Source organism: Artemia sp. Qi Xiang Cuo, chromosome 3, assembly GCF_049724085.1.
Source record: "Artemia sp. Qi Xiang Cuo chromosome 3, ASM4972408v1, whole genome shotgun sequence".
Lineage (NCBI taxonomy): Eukaryota > Metazoa > Arthropoda > Branchiopoda > Anostraca > Artemiidae > Artemia > Artemia sp. Qi Xiang Cuo.
In genome coordinates this window covers 89,389,361-89,409,732 of record NC_142796.1, presented here as the reverse complement: position 1 = coordinate 89,409,732, position 20,372 = coordinate 89,389,361, and the positions used below count along the sequence as shown (strand labels likewise).

Below are 20,372 nucleotides of genomic sequence, written 5' to 3'. Positions count from 1 at the left end.
TGCTTGATACATCATATAACTTACTTTGTATTTGTATTATTAACTTGATAACAGCATTATCCTATAAAAAAAATTGGATCAGTTGGATATAAATATTATTTAGAAATAGTTTAAAAACATGGATAAGGAAACATGAAAATTGGACAAAAAAATAAACCAACTGCATTTCATAAAGTAAAAAATTCATCTATAGTGTTTCTTTTAATTTTGACATAGCATAGAGCTATATGCAGGACCATCAGGGGGGGGGGGTATTCTCAGAGTTGCAAATGTCATATTTGAAAATATCTTCAATTAGAGAATTGAATAGTACTACTCCTTTTTTGTTATAATGCTTCCTTCACAAGAGCTACTCTTCTATGCCTAGACTATTACCAATAAGTACAAAACATGATGGTATAGAATAATTTTCAGAGAAAATTGGGTGATTTTTTTTTTTTTTTTTAATTTTTTTTTTTTTTTAATGATTATTGAAATAGAGCTAAGAAATAGACATACCTTTAGAATCGGGATTTCATTCTGAACCAAAATACAACTTTTATTTCTGTTGCAAATTTACTTTACCCCCTCCCCATCCCAAAGGTCAAATATATACCCTGAATTGTATACATATATGCAATGAATTTTTTATGTCACTCTTTTCTTCAAATTGATTTAATGGTTTATCAAACTGATGAAAACCTTATTGTATATACACAATTCATAGTATAACCTATATTTGGCCATTGGGGGGGGAGGGGGTATATCAAATTTGTGACACAAATGAATGTTATATTTGGATTCAAGATGAAATTCTAATTCTAAAGGTATGTCTATTTCTTAGTTAACTGAATAATCAGTGAATCAAAAAATATACTGAATCTTCCAGCTCTCTGGATATTCCAGCTTTTTTCCTTCAGGGTTGAGCAGGAATGGAATAGTTTGTCTACTCTTCTCTTTAGCAGATACGTATCTCCAGAACCTCTTTGGGTTGTTTTTGATGTTCAATGCCAAGTTGTCTTCATAGTCAGCTATGAAGTGCCTAGTTAGTTGGCTCAGATTATCAGTGAATAATCAGTGAATAAATAATCAGTGAATAAATAATCAGTGAACTTTAGCAGATATGTATCTCCAGAACCTCTTTGGGTTGTTTTTTATGTTCAATGCCAAGTTGTCTTCATAGTCAGCTATGAAGTGCCTAGTTAGTTGCCTCAGATTATCAGTGAATAATCAGTGAACTTTAGCAGATATGTATCTCAAGAACCTCTTTGGGTTGTTTTTGATGTTCAATGCCAAGTTGTCTTCATAGTCAGCTATGAAGTGCCTAGTTAGTTGCCACAGATTATCCCTTGCTCTTGCAAAACAATCCCAGTGGTCTATGCTTTGCATTTCTTATCATAGACAGCGCAATAGTGCTGCCTAAGTAAAGAACAATGTTGGCAAAATGTATTATTTATTTTCTTGTTTTGGCCAGGGCACTTTGTATCGAAGGAGTTGTCATAGAAACTTCGAAAGGGCTCATTCGATTGGAAATTGGAATGGCTGGTGCCCTTTTAAATAGTCAAAAGTGATTGGAAGGCAACTAACACCCCTTCCAAGCCCACCATTTCCCCAAACACATCCAATCAAAATTTTGAGATAGCCATTTTCTTCGTCGTAGTTGATTTCCAGATAGAAATTATGGATTTGAGGAGGATACACCCCCCACAACCCTCAGAGCAAGGGTTGTAAGTTATGTCCTGTGGGCATATTAGGTTTTTATGGAAAGCTTTGTCGTAGGAACTTCAAAAAGGGATCACTCAAATAGAAATTCAAAGGGCTAGTGCACTTTTTAATAGTCAAAAGTAATTGGACGGCAACTAACCCCCCTCTCACGCCCACCTTTTCTCCAAACACATCCAATCAAAATTTTTTAGATAGCCATTTTGTTCATCATAATTGATTTCCAGACATAAATTATGTTTCTGAGGAGGATACTCCCCCCACAGCCCTCAGGGCAAGGTGTCGAAAGTGTCCTCAAGGTGTCCTCAGTCGAAATTGATTGGAGGGCAACTAACCCCCCTCTCACACTCAACTTTTCCCCACACCCATCCAATCAAAATTTTGAGACAGCCTTTTAATTCAATGTAGTTGAAAGTTCTGGAAACTAGGTTTTTGAGAATGACAGCCCCCCACAGCCCTCAGGGCAAGGGTTGTAAGTTGCGCCCTGGGGGCATATAAGGATTTTATAGAAAGCGTAGTCATAGAAACTTCAAAAAGAGCTCATTTGATTGGAAATTGAAATGGCTAGTGCCCTTTTTAATAGTCGAAAGTGATTGGAGGGCAACTAATCCCCCTCTCACGCCCACTATTTCCCCAAACACATGCAATCAAAATATTGAGATAGCCATTTTGTTTAACGTAGTTGAAAGTTCTGGAAATTAGGTCTTTGAGGATGACAACCACCCCAAACCCCTCAAGGGCAAGGGTTGTAAGTTATGCCCTGGGGGCACCTAAGTTTTTATAAATAGTGTTTTTGTAGAAACTTCAAAAAGAGCTCATTCGATTAGAAATTCAAAGGGATAGTGGCCTTTTTAATAGTCAAAAGTGATTGGAGGGGAACTAACTCCCTCTCACACTCACCATTTTCCCAAACACATCCAATCAAAACGTAGTTGAAAGGTCCGGAAATTATGTCTTTGAGGATGAAACTCCTTCTACTTGTAAGTTAAGCCCTGGGGGCATATAAGTTTTTTATAGAAAGCGTTGTAGTAAAACTTCAAAAAGGGCTCACTCAATTGAAATTGAAAGGGCTAGTGCTCTTTTTAATAGTTGAAAGTAATTGGAGGGCAACTAACCCCCCCCTCTCACGACCACCATTTCCCCAAACACATGCAATCAAAATTTTGAGGCATTCATTTTGTTCAATGTAGTTAAAAGTTCTGGAAATTAAATCTTTTAGGATGATAACCCCCTCATAACCCTCAGGGCAAGGGTTTTAAGTTATACCCTGGGGGTATATAAGGTGTTTATAGAAAGTGTTGTTGTAGAAACTTCACAAACAACTCATTTGATTGGAAATTGAAAGGGCTAGTGCCTTTTTTAATAGTCAAAAGTGATTGGGGAGCAACTAACCCCCCTCTCACGCCCACCATACCCCTAAACACATCCAATTAAAATTTTGAGATAGATATTATCTTCAACATAGTTGAAAGTTCTGGAAATTATGATTTTGAGGATGACAACCACCCCAAACCCCTCAGAGCAAGGGTTGTAAGTTATGCCCTGGGGGCATATAAGGTTTTATATAGTGTTTTCGTAAAGACTTCAAAAAGGACTCATTCGATTTGAAATTAAAAAGGCTTGTGCCCTTTTAAATAGAAGAATGTGATTGGAGGGCAAATAACCCCCCTCTCAATCTCACCATTTCCCCAAATACATGTAATACAAAATCATGAGATATTTATTATGTTCAACATAGTTAAAAGCTCTGGATATTATATCTTTTAGGATGATAACCCCCCTCAGGGACCTCAGGGCAAGGGTTGTAAGTTATACCCTGGGGGCATATAAGGTTTTTATAGAAAGTATTGTTGTAGAAACTTCAAAAATAACTCACTTGATTGGAAATTGAAAGGGCTAGTGCCCTTTTTAATAGTCGAAAGTGATTGGAGGGCAACTAACCCCCCTCTCACGCCCACCTTTTCCCCAAACATATCCAATCCAAATTTTGAGAGAGACATTATCTTCAACGTAGTTGAAAGTTCTGGAAATTATGATTTTGAGGATGACAAACCCCCCAAACACCTCAGGGCAAGGGTTGTAAGTTATGCCCTGGGGGCATATAAGGTTTTTATAGAAAGCGTTTTTGTAGAGCCTTCAAAATGTGCTCCTTTGATTGGGAGTCGACAGGGCTAGTGCCGTTTTAAATAGTTCTAGCGTTTACCCCCCCCCCCTGGAAAATACTCCTCCGGAAAATACCCCCCCCCCCCGTGGAAAATAACGCTTTCAAAATTTGAGAATTTTGTTTGAGTTTTAATTCCGTAGGGGGAAGGAATTTTGGTACTTGTATATTATGCACCACTCACTCAAGAGAGTGGCGGGGTATTTACGGGGGGGGGGGGGGGATATTTTCCGCGGGGGTGTATTTTCCGCGGGGGTAATCACCAGGGGGTAAACGCCGGTCACCCTTTTTAATAGTCGAAAGTGATTGGAGGGCAACTAACCTCCCTCTCACACCCACCATTTCCCCAAACACATCCAATCAAAATTTTGAGATAGCCATTTTGTTCAACGTAGATAAAAGTTCAGGAAATTAGGTTTTTGAGGATGACAACCCCCCCCCCCCTCCGATTTCAAGACAATGGTTGTAAAGTATGCCCTGGGGGCATATCAGGTTTTTCATAGAAAATGTTGTCATAGAAAGTTCAAAAAAGGCTCATTCAATTGGAGGGGCTAGTGCCCTTTTTAATAGGATTTTCGAAACTAATTGGAGGGCAACTAAACCCCCTCTTACGTCCACTATTTCCCAAAGCACATCCAATCAAAATTTTGAGTAGCTATTTTTTTTAACGTAGTTAAAAGTTTTGGATATTATGTCTTTGAGGACGATATCCCCCCACACACACCCCTCAGGGCAAGGGCTGTAAGTTATGGCCCTGGGGACATATAAGGTTTTTTACAGAGAGAGTTGTCATCGAAAATTCGAAACTTCGAAGGGCTAGTCAAAAGTGGCTAGGCTAAAGTCAAAAGTGATTGGAGGAAAACTAACACCCCTCCCACACCCACCATTTCCCCAAAAATATCCAACAAAAAATTTGAGATAGCCATTTTGTTCAACGTAGTTGAAAAGTCCGATGTCTTTGAGGATGACACTCCCCCGCAGCCCTCAGTGCAAGGGCTGTAAGTTATGCCCTGGGGGCATATAAGGTTTTATAGAAAGCGTTGTTGTAGAAACTTCAAAAAGGGCTCATTCGATTGGAAATTGAAAGCGCAGTGCCCTATTTAATAGTCGAAAGTTATTAAAGGGCAACTAACGCCCCTTTCCTGCCCACCATTTCTCCAAACACATCCAATCAAAATTTTGAGATAGACATTTTGTACAATGTAGTTGAAAGTTCTGGAAATTAGGTCTTTGCCAGCGTTGTCATAGAAACTTCAAAAAGGACTCATTCACTTGGGAATTGAGAGACTAGCGCCCTTATTAATAGTCAAAAGCAATCAGAGGGTGAATGCCCCATCCCATACCCATCATTTCCCCAAACACTTCCAATCAACATTTTGACATAGCAATTTTGTTGGACATACTTGAGGGGTCCAGAAAGTATGTTTTTGAGTATAACAACCCCCCAATAGCCCTCGGGACTAAGGTTGTAAGTTGTGCCCTGGGGGCATATAATGTCATATAGAAAGTGTTGTCGTAAAAACTACAAAGAGTTCTTTCGATTGGAAATTGAGTGGGCTATTGCCCTTTTTAATAGTCAAAAGTAATCAGAAGGAGAATCTCCCCCCCACGCCCAACATTTCCCCAAAAATATCCGATCACCATTTTGATAACACTTCCAATCAAAATTTTGATACAGCCATTTTGTTAAGCCTATACAAAGGTCTGGAAATTATGTCTTATAGGATAACAAATCACCCCAGCCCTCAGGGCAAGGGTTGTAAGTTATGCCCTGGGGACATATAGGGTTTTTATAGAAAGTGTGGTCACATAAACTTCAAGGGGGGCTCATTGGATTGTTAATCAGACGCTCTAGTGCTCTTTTTAAGAGTCAAAGTGATCAGAGGGCAGCTACCCTTTCCCCCCTACACAGACGTCATATTGTCCCAAAATGCGTCTAAGAGAAATTCTGAGATAGCCATTCTATTCAAATAGTCTAAATATCATATAACAAGGCTTTTGGTCAGTAACCGTGCATAACTGTTGAAGATAACGTGATCAAGCAACAAGGCTGTTCAGCTAGACCTGCAAATGTGAGGTCCATAGCATCAAGTTACAAAATTGAAACACGGTCAGCTCCAAGTCATCATTCAGACATTAGGAACTCAATTGAGGATGACTTTAACCCCACTGCTTTCATTTTGCCATCAGTGTTTAAGAGCCTATATCAGTTGAAAGGTCCGAGTCTACATTAAAACAAGCTAAGCAAGAAAGTGCTTTAAACCCTGTGCAATTGGATATAAAGTCTCATCCAAAGATTTCAATAGCAAAATGGGTAAGGTCTTATCAACAGCCAACTTGTTATGCTTTCATTTTGCCATCACGCAGTGTTTCAGAGCCTATATCAGTTGAAAGGTCAGAATCTACATTAAAACAAGATAAGCAAGAAAGTGCTTTGGACTTTGTGCAATTGGTTTCAATCCAAAGGTTCATCGTAAAGGGTTCCAAGGCCTAATCTGTTTACTTCTTGCTAAAGTGATTAGAATTCGAATCGAGAACGTAATCTTTGTGTGTTCTGGAAGTCTTATGCTGAGGATTAAATTCAGTGTTTATTATATGTTATTTTCAGTTGCCATTTGTAACTTTTTTGCCATTTGTAACGTTTTGCCCATTATGGCATACCCCAGGTCCTGATGTTCAATAATGGTAACCAATTTGTGCCCTAAGAATTCAAGAGGTTTGCCAGAGACTGGGGATTTGACTTAAAAACTTTGAGTCCAATATACCCCCAATCAAATGTATTAGTGGAAAAGACTATCCAGGCTTGCAAGAGCATCATGACCAAGGCAAGTGAAAATGGATCAGACACATACCTTGGAATTCTTGAAAACCATAACACCCTGGTTGAAAGTTTAGCTGCCCCCCCCCTCACAATTGCTCATAAGCTGCCAGCTCTACTCAAAACTGCAATGCATAGAAAAGCACTTCGAAAGGAAAGTGGTACAGACTTCTGAATTTTTGGCAAACAAAGAGATGGCTCAACACAGGCAGAAATCTTATCATGACTGGCATGCTAGAAAACATCCCAAACTCAGATGAGGCAACCCAATTTTCTTGCAATACTTGGAGATTTGGATGCCAGATTTGGAGGCAACCAGATATACTACTTGTCATCTAAAGATGGTTCAATTCTTCACTGGAACCAAAGACACTTAATCAAAGCAGCCTCACATTCCATGCCCCCCAGGGCTGTATCAAGGTCATGATACCCAAGTCGGGTTACAGATTGCCCTGACACTACCACAAGCATGAGTCTGCACAGATCATTGCAGGTTCCCAACAACTACCACCAAGCTTGGTATAGCCATAGCTGAGCCCTGCCTGCTGGCAAGTGAACCATCTAGCACAAGCCACAGCTGCTCAGGCTACAAGATCTGGCAGAGTGGTGAAGCCACCAGAGAGACTAAACCTATAAGGAATAACCAAGTGACAATGAGGCATTTGTGTATAGTGCAGTTCTGCCAAAACTCATTGGCAGCTGATGGGAGTGAGCCTTGCACCTTCCTGTGTACTGTTCTGTTGTGTCCTGTAGAGAGTGATAATTTGCCAAGTCATTGGCAGTTAGTGGAGTAAGCCTAGTGCCTCCATGCCTAGAGGTAAAGGTGCTCATCCTTTGGAAATAGCTGAAGGAGGATGTAGCATTATATGATGCCTTGCTCTTATGCTTGTGATTGTGCACTAGCTTGCTATTATGTGCTTATGCTTATTTGCCTTGATGCACTTATGCTTGCTTTGCTTATAGTGTTCTTTATTACAGGTGCTTGGGTTTTAAATATCTATATTGCAGGAACTTTCCTACCCTCCCAGACTAGCAAAGCTGAAACTTTCAACTCTTTTATACAGGAGAAATAGAGGTGATGCCATTTTGACCTAATAATTATTGGATATGCACTCTTTGACTATCTCCTTATAATTTAAAACATTTTTGTCAGCTAGTTCGAAAATTTGGTCCATCCCTATAGGAGAAATCTATATTTGCCAACTAGTTGACAAGAAACATTGCCCCAGAAAAACTTTTATTTTCCAACTAGTTGACTAATAACTTCTCTGCAGCAACACTTAATTTTGCCAAATAGCTGGAAACAAACATTTCCCCTGAAAACAATTCATTTTCCAACTAGTTGACTATTAACTTCTCCCCAACAAAAATTTATTTTTCCAGCTAGTTGACTAATAACTTTTCCACAGCAACACTTAATTTTGCCAACTAGCTGGAAACAAACATTGCCCCAGAAAAAAATTTATTTTCCAACTATTTGATTAGCAACTTCTTCCCAGCCCTACTTTCTTTTTTCAATTAGCTAGAAACAAACTTACCCTATAGACACTTTTGTTAGCCATCTAGTTGGCAAGCAACTTTTCCTCAGAATAATTTCTTAGCCAACAACATGAAGAGAAAACAGAAAACACGCCATTCCCAGTCCATCAGTCTGACAAAAATCAGCAGTATGCAGTTTTAACAAAAGCACTACAGCCAAGGTAGCCTAAACCAAACAAACTGGATTCAAGAGTAGATAGTCTGGAGGCCCCAGAACTGAAAGTCTTCTCCTTCTATAAGTGTGCTTTCTAATCTTAGGCAACACTGCAAGATAGTCTTACTCGAAGTTCAAAGAGATGCAATTTCATGCAAAAATGTGCACTTTAGTGCAACTTGCCAATTTCCTTCCATTGTCTAATGCCCATTTTTGCATTGCAACAGCTTGATGCATGCATTGAAATATTTCAACTCACCCATTTAAGTGCTTAGAAGTGGTAGATAGCGTTTTGATGGATGTACTGGACCAGATTTGTGTTAACAATTTTGCTGCATCTATTCTGCATGAGGAAAAAACCCAGATCTGTGTGAACCAGGGTTAAGCTCAAGTGCAATATTTTAGCTGTCAAATCAACCAGGATATAGATTAATGAAGGGTGCTTCTATTTTTCTTGTATTTTACAGCAAGAACTATTTTGTAGCTAGCCTCAAATTGCAAATTTCTCTGCAACTTTTACTTGCTTAATTTGTCTTAACTAATGCTCTCCTAACACAAGACCTTGGCTATGTGGGTAAGATCTCCAAATTCTGTCAACAAAGACTATGCAGATGGGTTTGCCTCTCAGTTGTCCCATGATTTTTTTTTCTTATTTTTTTAGTAGATTTTTTTCCAAACAAACGGTAATTGAATTTATTGCCAGTAAATTGTCCTAAAACTGGCTTCTGTGAAGAAGATTGTCATTGAGCAGAAATGCTTAGAGAAGGGGCATACTCAGATGGAATTCTGTATAAGCAACCATACAAGCAAAAATCAGCAGAATGGAAATTTATGTCCTCCAAAACTATATTTGAACTATTAAGGAAGCAAGGAAGAGTTCAACATTGGTTGTCACCATTTTTCTGATAGTCTTCTACACTAGTCCCCGAAGCCGCGCCACGCCGAAGTGACGGCGACGAATGTGTGATGCAGTATCGGCGGCGGCATGCCGCCAGGCAGGTCAAAATTTTTTTGGCGGCGCACTGCCGATTTTAGCCGAGGGGCGCGCCCCCGCGCACCCATTTTTCTGATCAAAAATAATAATAAAAAATCCACATCACCAAGCACGTTCAACCTCGATTTTAGTAAGGATTTTTAAATGGTTAGCTAAAACATACAAGAACAATATGATAAAACAGGAATTTTTTGGGCCGTGCGGAAAGTGTTTATGTTCACCGTCCATCAGACCAAGTAGAATTCTCATTTTTAGCCACTAGACCCAGGGAAACCTATGTTGGTGTTTATGTTTAACATCGCATTGTTTCTATAAAATCCCGTGTTTAGTCATTTCCTTCTTGTTAATGATTTGGGCTAATGTGTGTATAACTTTCAAAGTTTGAAGTTCAAACATCTCCTGTTCATCAAATACATACAAAAAGGAAGTGAAAAAAAAAAAAAATAACAACATCAAAAAACACTGTATACAAATCAGATACCATGGGTTAACAACACCAACAATTTTAAATCAGCGGTTACATCACTTCAGTTACAATTGATGGAACAAAAGTCAGTTTGTTCACTCTGCCTGGAGCCATTGATCTTTTGCCGTCACTATGAGTCCTGTTGTGTTAAAAAGTCGTTTAGCTGGGGCACATGTGGCCGGTACAGCCAGAACTTGACGAGCATAAACTGCCACTCGCGGGATCTGATACTAGTACTGGACCTTGGGGTCCCACAGAATGCCGCAAATGGGCTTCTTCTTTGTATCTGCTGAAATAAGTTGTTTATAAGGGAGAAACAAACCTGCACCTTCACCATAGGGCTCCTGCGCCCTACACTACAGGAGGAACTAAACTGCACCTTTACCCTCTTTTCTTATCAACATGGAATAACCCTCCGAAATTCTTTTCTGAAAGAAGTGGTCAATATATAACGTTTCAAGTCAAAGTTTAAGGCTACTTCAACTTCAGTTTGCTCTGCTAACTGTGCAAAAAAATGTAATTCATTTCTACAGATATATTTCTATACTAGCTCTAGATAATCTACCAAGCGGGAAACTACTGCAAATCAGCATCGATAAATAAATGAAACCCAAAACGAACAAAAATAACAATAAATAACTGAGTCAAACTCAAAACGAGCGGAAATTAACATAAGCCTGGCTCAAAACCCCTATGCCTTCCCAAGGACAAAACATAATTTTCACTTTACTGAAAAAATATAAATTTTTTTAATTTTATAACTTTAAAAAATCAAACAATATTAACATTTTTATTGATAAATATCATTATATTTATATTAAAATTAAAACGAACATTAATTTTTATTTTTTTCATTGAAGTAAAAATTATGTTCTGGACTTGGGAAGGCATAGGGGTTTTGAGCCCAACTTATGTTAATTTCTGCTTGTTTTGAGTTTGACTCGGTTATTTATTGTAATTATCTGTTCGTTTTGGGTTTCATTTATTTATCGATGCTGATTTGTGGTAGTTTCATGCTTGGTAGATTATTTGACTTTAATTTTGCTCATTTTTGGTTTAATGGAGTTCTTTACTTTTCTTTGAAAAAACTTATTTTTTGGAAACAGTTTTTTTAATTAATTTCTGTTCGTTTTATATTGACATAGTCTTTTCAGGGAAAAAGAAAAGCATACTTTAAATCTTTTCGTTTTTTTAAGAATTTATAGTTTGGCCTGCTATTTGTATGCTGGAAAACAATTTTCAGCAAAATTTAACAACATAGACCCTCATAAAAATCTGGGCACAAATAGTAGTGTTTAATTTAGTTTCAAAGCTCCTCTAGTTGACCTAAAATGGAAAACTTGATAACATTCACAAAAAAATTTGTTTACTTTCTTTGATAGCTTGGATACACTTACGCTATTTTGATTTGGTCAAATTTTAAGAGCAGAAGAAGCCCTGAAAGTTTGAATATAATATCCTCAGTCATTCTTGGGATACTGCTGAGATACCATATTGGGAATTAGCATAAACACAGTGCATTTTTATTTAATCCTAAGGCAACATTTACTTTTTAAACATAAAAGCAAAAGGGAGGGTGGGTGTGGGAGGGGGATTAGTTGCCCTCCAATAACTTTCGACTATTAAAAAGGACATCGGCCCTTTCTATTTTCAATCGAATGAGCCCTTTTCGAAGTTCCTACAACAACTCCTTCGATACGAAGTGCCCTGGTCTAAACAACAACAACAACAACAAAATGATACATTATACCCACATCGATCTCTACTATAAAAATGTCAAGCCTTCCAATCACTTTTGATTATTAAAAAGGGCACTAGGCTTTTTGATTTCCAAACTAATGATCCCTTTTTGAGTTTCTACGACAACGCTTTCTATAAACACCGTATATGCCCCCAGGGCATAAATTACAACCCTTACTCTAAGGGCTGTGAGGGTGGCTGTTATCTTCTAAGACCTAAATTCCAGAACTTTCAACTACGTTAAACAAAATGGCTATCTCAAAATTTTGATTGTATGTGTTTCGGGAAATGGTGGGCATGGAAGGGGTGTTAGTTTCCTTCCAATCATTTTCGACTATTAAAAAGGGCACAAGCCACTCAATCTCTAATTGAATGAGCCCTTTTCGAAGTTTCTACGACAACTTCTTCGATATGAAGTGCCCTGGTCTAAAGGAAAAATAATAAATAATACATTGTGCCAACATTGTTCTTATATACCTCTAGGGGATAACCACAAAACCCTTGCCCTAAGGGTTGTGGGGGAGTAACCTCCTCAAAAAACATATTTTCTCTCTGGAAATCAGTTACTCTGAACAAAATGGCTATCTTAACATTTTTATTGGATGTGCTTGGGGAAACGGTGGGCGTGGAAGGGGTGTTAGCTGCCTTATAATCACTTTTGACTATTAAAAAGGGCACTAGTTATTCCAATTTCCAATCTAATGAACCCTTTTTGAAGTTTTTATGACAACTCTTTCGATAAGAATTGCCCTGGTGTGGAAAAAAAAATAATAAAAATAATACATTGTGCCAACATTGTTCTTTACTTAGACATCTCGATTGCGCTGCCTATGACAACATCCTGAAGTGCCTAATGCTCTTTTACCTACCTCTTTTCATCCAAAAAATCAGAAAAAAAAATGAACAGAATTTTAAAGTGGAAGGTAGAATTTTTGTTTCAAGAAAAATTTCTTCTTCTCCTTCCTATGAACCAATATACATGGCAAGCCCAAGACAACAGTATTTATTTTTAAGAAACAGATTAGCCGGGATGACGGTTGAAGCCCAGAGGTCGATATTGATAACCAAAAAAGAGAAAAAAAAAACGGTGGTGTATTAGTGACACCACCACCGAGCGAATCAGCGGCGGCGTCAGCGCGCTGATGCAAGCTCGGCGGCGCGCCGCCGTTTTTTTTTTCGGGGGCGCGCCGCCGATTTTCGGCGCGGCTTCGGGGTCTATTCTACACAAAAAGAGATACTTAACCTGTGTCTGCTTTATTTTAATTGAAGCTGTTTAATTTTGTTTCTGTAGACTTTGGTTATCAACAAAATAAATCTTATAAGATACACAGTTAGTTGTACTTAAGAGATAAGATATTTATCTCAAAATACGTCTATCATAAGCCCAGAAGGACCGAATTCGCGTTTTGGAGTCATAAAACCAAAAGATAAAGAAAATCATAAAAAAAGCACAAAAACTAAAAAAAAACTGGCAAACCAATGCCAAAAACAACAATGTCCAAATGGCAAAACCATTCATTAGTCGACAAAAAAAAAATTAAGTGGCAAAATGTCAGAAACTGAAAAAGGTAAAAAGTAAAAAAGAGTGAAATAAGATTAACATTAAACAAAAAACTTAGGTGTCACCAGTACCAAAAAAAAAAAAAAGGATAACTAGCAGTTTATTTTATCCGTAATGAAGAGTACAAATGTTTTTTCATACCTGGAGGTCAAGAACCAGATAGGGGACAAGATAGGAACAGGTTCGGAAACAGCATGCAGCAGGTGGTGTCTGGATGGGGAGTGTCTTCTGGGGATATTTTTTTCCATGCGAGGGTTTATTATTGCATTTTTTTGCAAAACAGTGGCAAAATGTTCCTCTCCTGTACTCAAGAGCTTCCAACTTGGCTTTTTTTAGAAGGAACAAGTATGATACCTTACCTTCTTTAAAAATTATTCTGAGGGCTCTTTTTTGAATGGATTCAATTTTTGCTGATACATCATAGGATAAACCAGGATGCCAAACTGGACAAGCATATTCAAGATGCAGGGCAGACAAAGGATGTATAGAACTTTAAGGAATGGGATGGGGGGACATTAAATTTATTCAAGAGCTTAAGGAGAGGCATGGAAGCATTGGCTCTATGGACAATATCTTTAACGTGGATATCCCACTTTAAATTAGAGGAAATTGTAACACCAAGTAATTTAAAGGAAGACACAGAAACATTTGGAGGGATAGGGTTGAGGAAAAGGGGTGTTGTTTTAAAGAAACATATTGGCATTATCATGGATTTAGAGGGGTTAACTCTCATGTCTATGTCTGCAGTGTCATCTGCAATGTCATTTAGGATGCTCATAGGGTTGCTTACTAAGTTTATGTAGCAGGTTTCAACAACCATTTGATCATCCACAAATTTTCATCTGTCGGGAAATTCCTTTGCAAGGCTATTAATCATAACTGAAAACAGGAGGGGACTTAAAAGAGTATCTTAGGATACTTCATTATATACAGGGGGGGACTGGAAAAATGATTCTGATACTTGACCACTTGTGATCTATTTGATAAAAAGGAGGCAACCAATTTAACCAGGAAAGAATCAATATTAAAATCAATTATAAGTTTCTCAGCTAAAATATTGTGGTTAACAAGGTCAAATACTTTTTAAAGGTCAATAGAAATTAAATTTAGCCAGCAATTAGGGTTTTCAAGAATTTTTCCAATTGAGTCAATAAGAAAAACAATGGAATGGGAAGTAGAAGTGGACTTGATGTTACCAAATTGTCTCAGGTCAGTGAGAGGTAGGATTTTTTCCTTTAGCCAGTCTGCAAGGAATCCTTCGTATAGTTTAGAGAATATAGGAGTGAGTGAAATAGGACGAACACCTTCAAAACCAGGTTTTCCATCTTTCTTTTTCAAGAGGGTTATGAAACCTTGTTTCCAAATTTGCAGATATTGGCTGGACTCAGTAATTTCATTGAAAATAACAGACAAGGGCTTTGAAAGGAAGTCACTGAAAGCACTTGAGCATTAGAGGAAAAGAGATATCTTAATGGCAAACCCTTGTTTTTCATAGTTTCCCAATTCTTCTTTTGATCTCAGATGGAGATATGGAGGGGAAAGCAGGTGGGAGATCTTCAGTATGTAATTGGTAAGACAATGCCAGAAGGCTCTGGACAATGGAGGCAAGGAACTTGTTTAGATTATTAGCAGCAACTCTTGGGGATTCCAGTAGGTTGAAATCAAGCTGGTCTGGACTCCTACCACACAACTTTTTTGTTTCAGAATACCAATTTTTTGGTTTATTGGTAAACAATTCTTTGACCTTATTCTTGTAGTAGGATTGGTCAGATATTTCTTTTTTAATTGCTTTTCTTAGTTTTGTTAGCTTCATCCAGTTTACCATTTCTGAAAAGATTCAATTTTTCTCTAATTAGCACTTTTATGGGCTGATTAATGAATGGTATGTCACTGGAGCACTTTTTGAATCTTTTTTCTGGGAAAGAAAGTAGATATTTATTGTTTAGCTTTTTGTGAAAGGTAGTGCATCCAGATCATGCAAATTATAAATATCAGACAAATCCTCAGTACTCAACCATGTTCCAAAAGAAAGAAGGCCAGCATTTTGAAGGGGGTGGTCGTAGCCATAAGTTACCGAGAATGTATGTTAAAAATTAAAAGAGGGGGACAGGAGAAGAGAAAAATGATAACTCTCTCTCAAAGGAGGCAAAGCTGAAGAGGGACTAAAAATTATTCAGATTAGTTAGAATGACATCTAGAGAGGTATTTCTCCTAGTTGTTGGTATTCCAACTATTTGCTTAATCTTTAGAGAGGAGCAAATTGAATTCATCTTAAGTTCATTGGCATCACCAACCAGAAAAAGTCCAGCATTTGGGTACTTAGAGATAACAAAGTCAGTGCTGGTCTGTAACTGCTGGAGAAATCTTCATTTTGCATCAATGTTTTGGTTTGGTTAGTAATAAAATGCAGCTATTGCAATGATATTATAGAGACAGAGGAGTACTTTAGGTCTAATACTTAGCCAAAGGATCACATATCTCCCTGGAACTAAACTTGTATCTTAGACCCTGTTTTTATATTAAAATGTAGGCTATGTCAAATTTTTAGGCAAACTAATTAAACTAGGAAAAAATAAACTAATCTATAATTGTTTCTTTCTTGGACAATATACCAAGTGATGTGCTTACTGTTTCAAAATAAAAAAAATTGAGGTTTTTTTGTTTTTGAGATACAGTTATGAGGTTTTGGCATACAAGGTTAGCATGCAAGACCATATTTGAATAGCCCCTTATTCTCAGGTGCAGTTTACACTTGCACTAGAAGTTACTAGTCAACTAGTTGGAAAAATTAAGTGTTGCTGAAGAGAAGTTATTAGTCAACTAGTTGGAAAATGGATTCTTTCTGGGATAATGTTTGTTTCCAGTTAGTTGGCAAAATTAAGTGTTGCTGAGGAGAATTAATTAGTCACCTAGTTGGAAAATGAAAGTTTTGCTGGGGCAACATTTCTTGTCAACTAGTTGGCAAATATAGATTTTGTCCAATAGGGATAGGCCAAATTTTCCAACTAGATGACAAAAATGTTTTTAATTATAAGGAGATTGGATAGTAACATTCTACATAAGCTTACCTTAAATTACCTTAAATCACAGCTTGGAGCGAATTTAAGGATTTTCCATCCTTGTAATGCTCTGTGATGACATCTAATGTTTTTTTTTTTTGTGATTCGCTTGCTGCATTTGGGTTGTAGACTCAGCAGCTTCCCAGTTGTAGAGGAACTCCTGCTGTTGCCAATCTTTGTCAAGTCTTCACTTAAAGGCAATCTTCGAGTCTGCAGACACCATATCTTCAGAGAGCTGATTCCACAAGTTGGTTATTTGTTGGCCGAAGAAATGGCTTCTCTCTCGGATAGAAGAGTGCTTCTTGAAAATTTTCACTGAATGTCCTCTTGTCACAAGGTGTTCTGGGGGAGCAAGAAGACCAGGAAGAGTATTTTTTTAAATGACTTTGTGGGTTAGAATCATGTTGCCTCGCTTCCTCCAGTAGGCTATATGAGAGTAGGGAGCTTCAGATGATGCAAATGCTCTTCATATGGCACTTGTTTGAGGCCATCAACCATCTTAGTTGCTCTTCTCTGTACTTTTTCTAGTATTTCCCTGTCCTTCTTAAAATAGGGGGACGCCAGGGACGTTCCAATCTCAAGGTGTGGACAAACCAGTGCCTTGTAGAGCTTCATAAATACTTTAGAACGCCAGCTAGAGATAGTTCTTTTAATAAGTCCAAGGGATTGGAAGGCAGAAGAAGATACAGATTTTGCATGGGTACTGAAACTCAGCTGATGATCAACAATGACTCCAAGATCTCTTTCTTCAGTAACTGCAGAGAGGGGGTTACCTTGGAGATGGTACTGATGATGTGGATTATGTTTGCCAAAATGAATGACATGACATTTTTCAGCATTAAAAGAGAGGAGCCATTTATCAGCCCAGCTTCCAATAATATCAAGGTCTGTTTGTATAGATTGGAGATCAGATGGTATAGCAGCTTTGCCAACAAGTTTTGGGTCATCAGCATAAAGTGTGAGGAGGTTTGAGAGAAGGTTTGGTGCATCATTAATATAAAAATTAAAGAGACTCAGTCCAAGGATGGTCCCCTGGGGGACACCACTTAACACAGTTATGGATGATGATAAATGAGGAACACCTTCAGAATCATAGACCCTGACGGCTTGTGTTCTTTCTGATAGGAAACTCTGTATCCACTGCTCAGTAACACCATCAACAGCTGCTGCCTTCAGTTTGGCGATCAGGAATTCATGACATACCCTGTCGAAAGCTTTTGAGAGGTCCAGGAGCACCATATCAACAGGAAATCCTTGATCCAGCAGTGATGTTACATACTCATATGTCTGTATTAGGTTAGTGTCCATGGATCTACCAGATCTGAAGCCATGTTGAGAAGGAGTTAGTATGTTGTTAGCTTCAAAGTGCTGAATGAGAGCTCTATTTACAAATCTCTCGAGCACCTTTACAACCGCAGAAGTGATGCTGATGGGACGGTAATTTTCAGCACAATCCTTGGGGCCTTTTTTGTGGATTGGCATGGCATGGGACATTTTCCAATCTGTAGGTAGCTCTCCGTTTTTTAGGGACAGCTGGAAGAGTCTGCACAGAGGAGAAACAAGGACATTTATACACTCTTGAAGAAGCCTTGGGTGTAACCCGTCAGGTCCTTTGGACTTGCTAACATCAAGTTTATCAAGGCTAGATAAGACCATTTCTTCAGTATGGTAACTAACAGGCTAGGCATTAGGGTAGATACAGAATGTGATGGTGCTGCAGGGATGGTTGGACAAGACTGGGTGGTGAAAGCAGAGGCAAACTGGACATTTAGTAAATTAGCTTTATCTATTGGCAACAAGTATGTTACCATGCTATGTTTGAGGTCAGGAATGGTGTGACGGTTAGGACTTTTAGCAGAAACATGCCTCCAGAAGGATTTGGGGTTTGTCTTGATATCAGTGGCAAGCTTCTCCTCATATTCAGACTTCAGTTTCCTAACCAAGTCCAAGACAAGATTTTGAGCCTTTGCATACCTTAGCCAATTTTCCTGTGTTTTTTTCTTTTTGTACCTTTTCCAAGCTCTGGCTTTCCTATTGATAGTGCTCTTTGTATCCTTTGTGAGAAATGGAAGTGTTGTTGGTTGTCATTGATAAATAACATGGGAGTGCTTCTTTTCTGTTGACAGGAGAGTTTCCTTGACATTCAACCATGACGTGTTGATATCAGAAGTAATGAGCTCTGACCAATTAATTGATAGCAATTCCTGCTGTATTTCATGATAGTCAATAAAAGTTTGAGGGTGCAAGTTAGTTTGAAGACGACTATTCATAGACAGCACAGAGAGGATAACTGAGGGTTGCTGTTACTAACTGGAGGAAGAAATTCATTTCTGATGAGAGAGTCTGGGTCACTCAGAATTACAAGATCCAACAAGGAAGGGTTCTGGTCACCACGGTGCCTTGTGGGTTTTTCAACCATTTGGTGAAGGAAATTGTCAGATAAACAAGACACAAATGGTGAGTCCCCACTGCCAGATGACCAAGTCTATCCACCCACTCAACCAAGGGGAAATTAAAATCGCCAATTATTATCAAATCAGATGCAACTGTTAGTGATACAAAGGAAGCCATTCCATCAATAATTTTTTTAAGTGATGATTCACATTCTTCAAGACTGGGTGTGCTAGGGCTTCTGTAAATACACCCAATACAGACTTTTTTGTCATGAAGATTAATATCAAGCCATACACTTTCAACCCAAGGTATATTAAAAATAGGAAGGTTGATAACACTAACCTGGAAGCCTTCTCTGAGGTAGACACCAACTCCTCTTCTGCAGTTTGGCTGTCCTAAATTACTGAAGCACTGAAATCCAGATATCTGCAGCAAACTCTCAGTAGAAGGAACTGCAGTGAACTTTGGCAGAATCTCCACCAAACCAGCAATATCTGCTGCCTCTTCTCTTAAGAGCACTTGGGTTTCCAGAAGCTTCTTTGTAAGAGAGTCAACATTGCTTGAGATGACATGTAGGGTGTTATTTTTCCTTATAAAGTATTTTTTTATAATGATTGCAGGGTGGAGTCCCTAAGTTAATGAGGGCTAATATGCTCCAAGTAATATTTATTACTGTTGGTCCTAACTCAAGAACTAAAGTTCATCAGCTAAAACTTGTTAAGCAGCCTATCTTATCCAGAATCCAAGCTCTATTCTTTTCCTCAAGAATCATCAACAGATGGAATAAACTCTCTGAAGAAACTGTTACTGCTGGATCTGTGGGCATCTTCAAACAAAGACTGAATGCTGAGTGGTCCTCCAAGGAGTGTAAACTTAACTGGGATCAGCAGTGTATATGGTCAATAAAGAATAGGCCTACTGAATACAACTCAAATTGTCAACTCTGGAGCTTTACCAGGAGAAATCCTTAGATTGCCCCAAGCTGCAATTTAATGTAACAACCCTAACTCTAGGCTTCTACCAAAAAAATATATAAATTTAGGGCTTAAAATTTTGATTTTTTGATCTTTTTTCCATTGGCTTAAGGCTCTCAAAACACAGTTTCTACTAGGTCTAATTAATTGGAATTTTAAGCTATTACCTTAATTAGCCTACCTTAAATTGCACTTTGGAGTGAAATAAGGTCCAATGCTGGAAAAATGGGGCACTAGGAAAAATACCAAGAGATTTAAAAAATACCAAGAGATTTTTCCTAGGCTGAATAACCTAATAGATTAAAGGTCTTAAATCTTTAAACAATGAGGATTGAGTGATGGTCTGATATTCAAAACACTTTCCTTGTGCTCCATTTGAGCACAAGATCTATTTTGCAACATCTCACTTTTGCACACAAAAATTGTAGAGTTTAGTGCTCTTTGAAAGAAAAAGGAGCATATATAGATGATCCAAATACCTCCTTATGAGATCACTAATGCTCTGGATATGCCTAGCTTAGGCTAGCCTACCCTTCAAGATTAGCAAAAAGCCCCTAAATTAAAATTTTACTAAAGCCTAACTTAGTTGGCAAATACATCCTATCAGATGTCTTTGCCCTTACCTTATAGGAGTTTACACCTTTTCAAATGTTCAATCAAATATGTTCAAAATTCCAATATAGCCTAACATCCTTGTCCTTATTTTCTTCTCTTTCTTTTACTGGGGGAATTATCAAATTCAAATAATGTGCATCATTCATCAATAGATGGCGAAAAGTTGTGTTCTTTCAGTCAGGAATCTGTCATAGAG

At 38.1% G+C, this 20,372-nt stretch overlaps 1 protein-coding gene across 2 annotated transcripts in view; it reads right to left on the bottom strand.

Moving 5' to 3' along the window:
* The window catches only part of LOC148954724 (uncharacterized), a 150,592-nt gene extending 130,309 nt beyond the window's left edge, over nt 1–20,283 (bottom strand). The window contains exon 1 of one of the 2 annotated variants that reach the window (XM_089086711.1): nt 20,185–20,283. The gene's annotated coding sequence lies outside the window, so the exon portion shown is untranslated. The remainder of the gene's footprint in view (nt 1–20,184) is intronic. The other variant, XM_089086712.1, reaches the window with a different exon arrangement.
* Nucleotides 20,284–20,372: the final 89 nt, after the last annotated feature.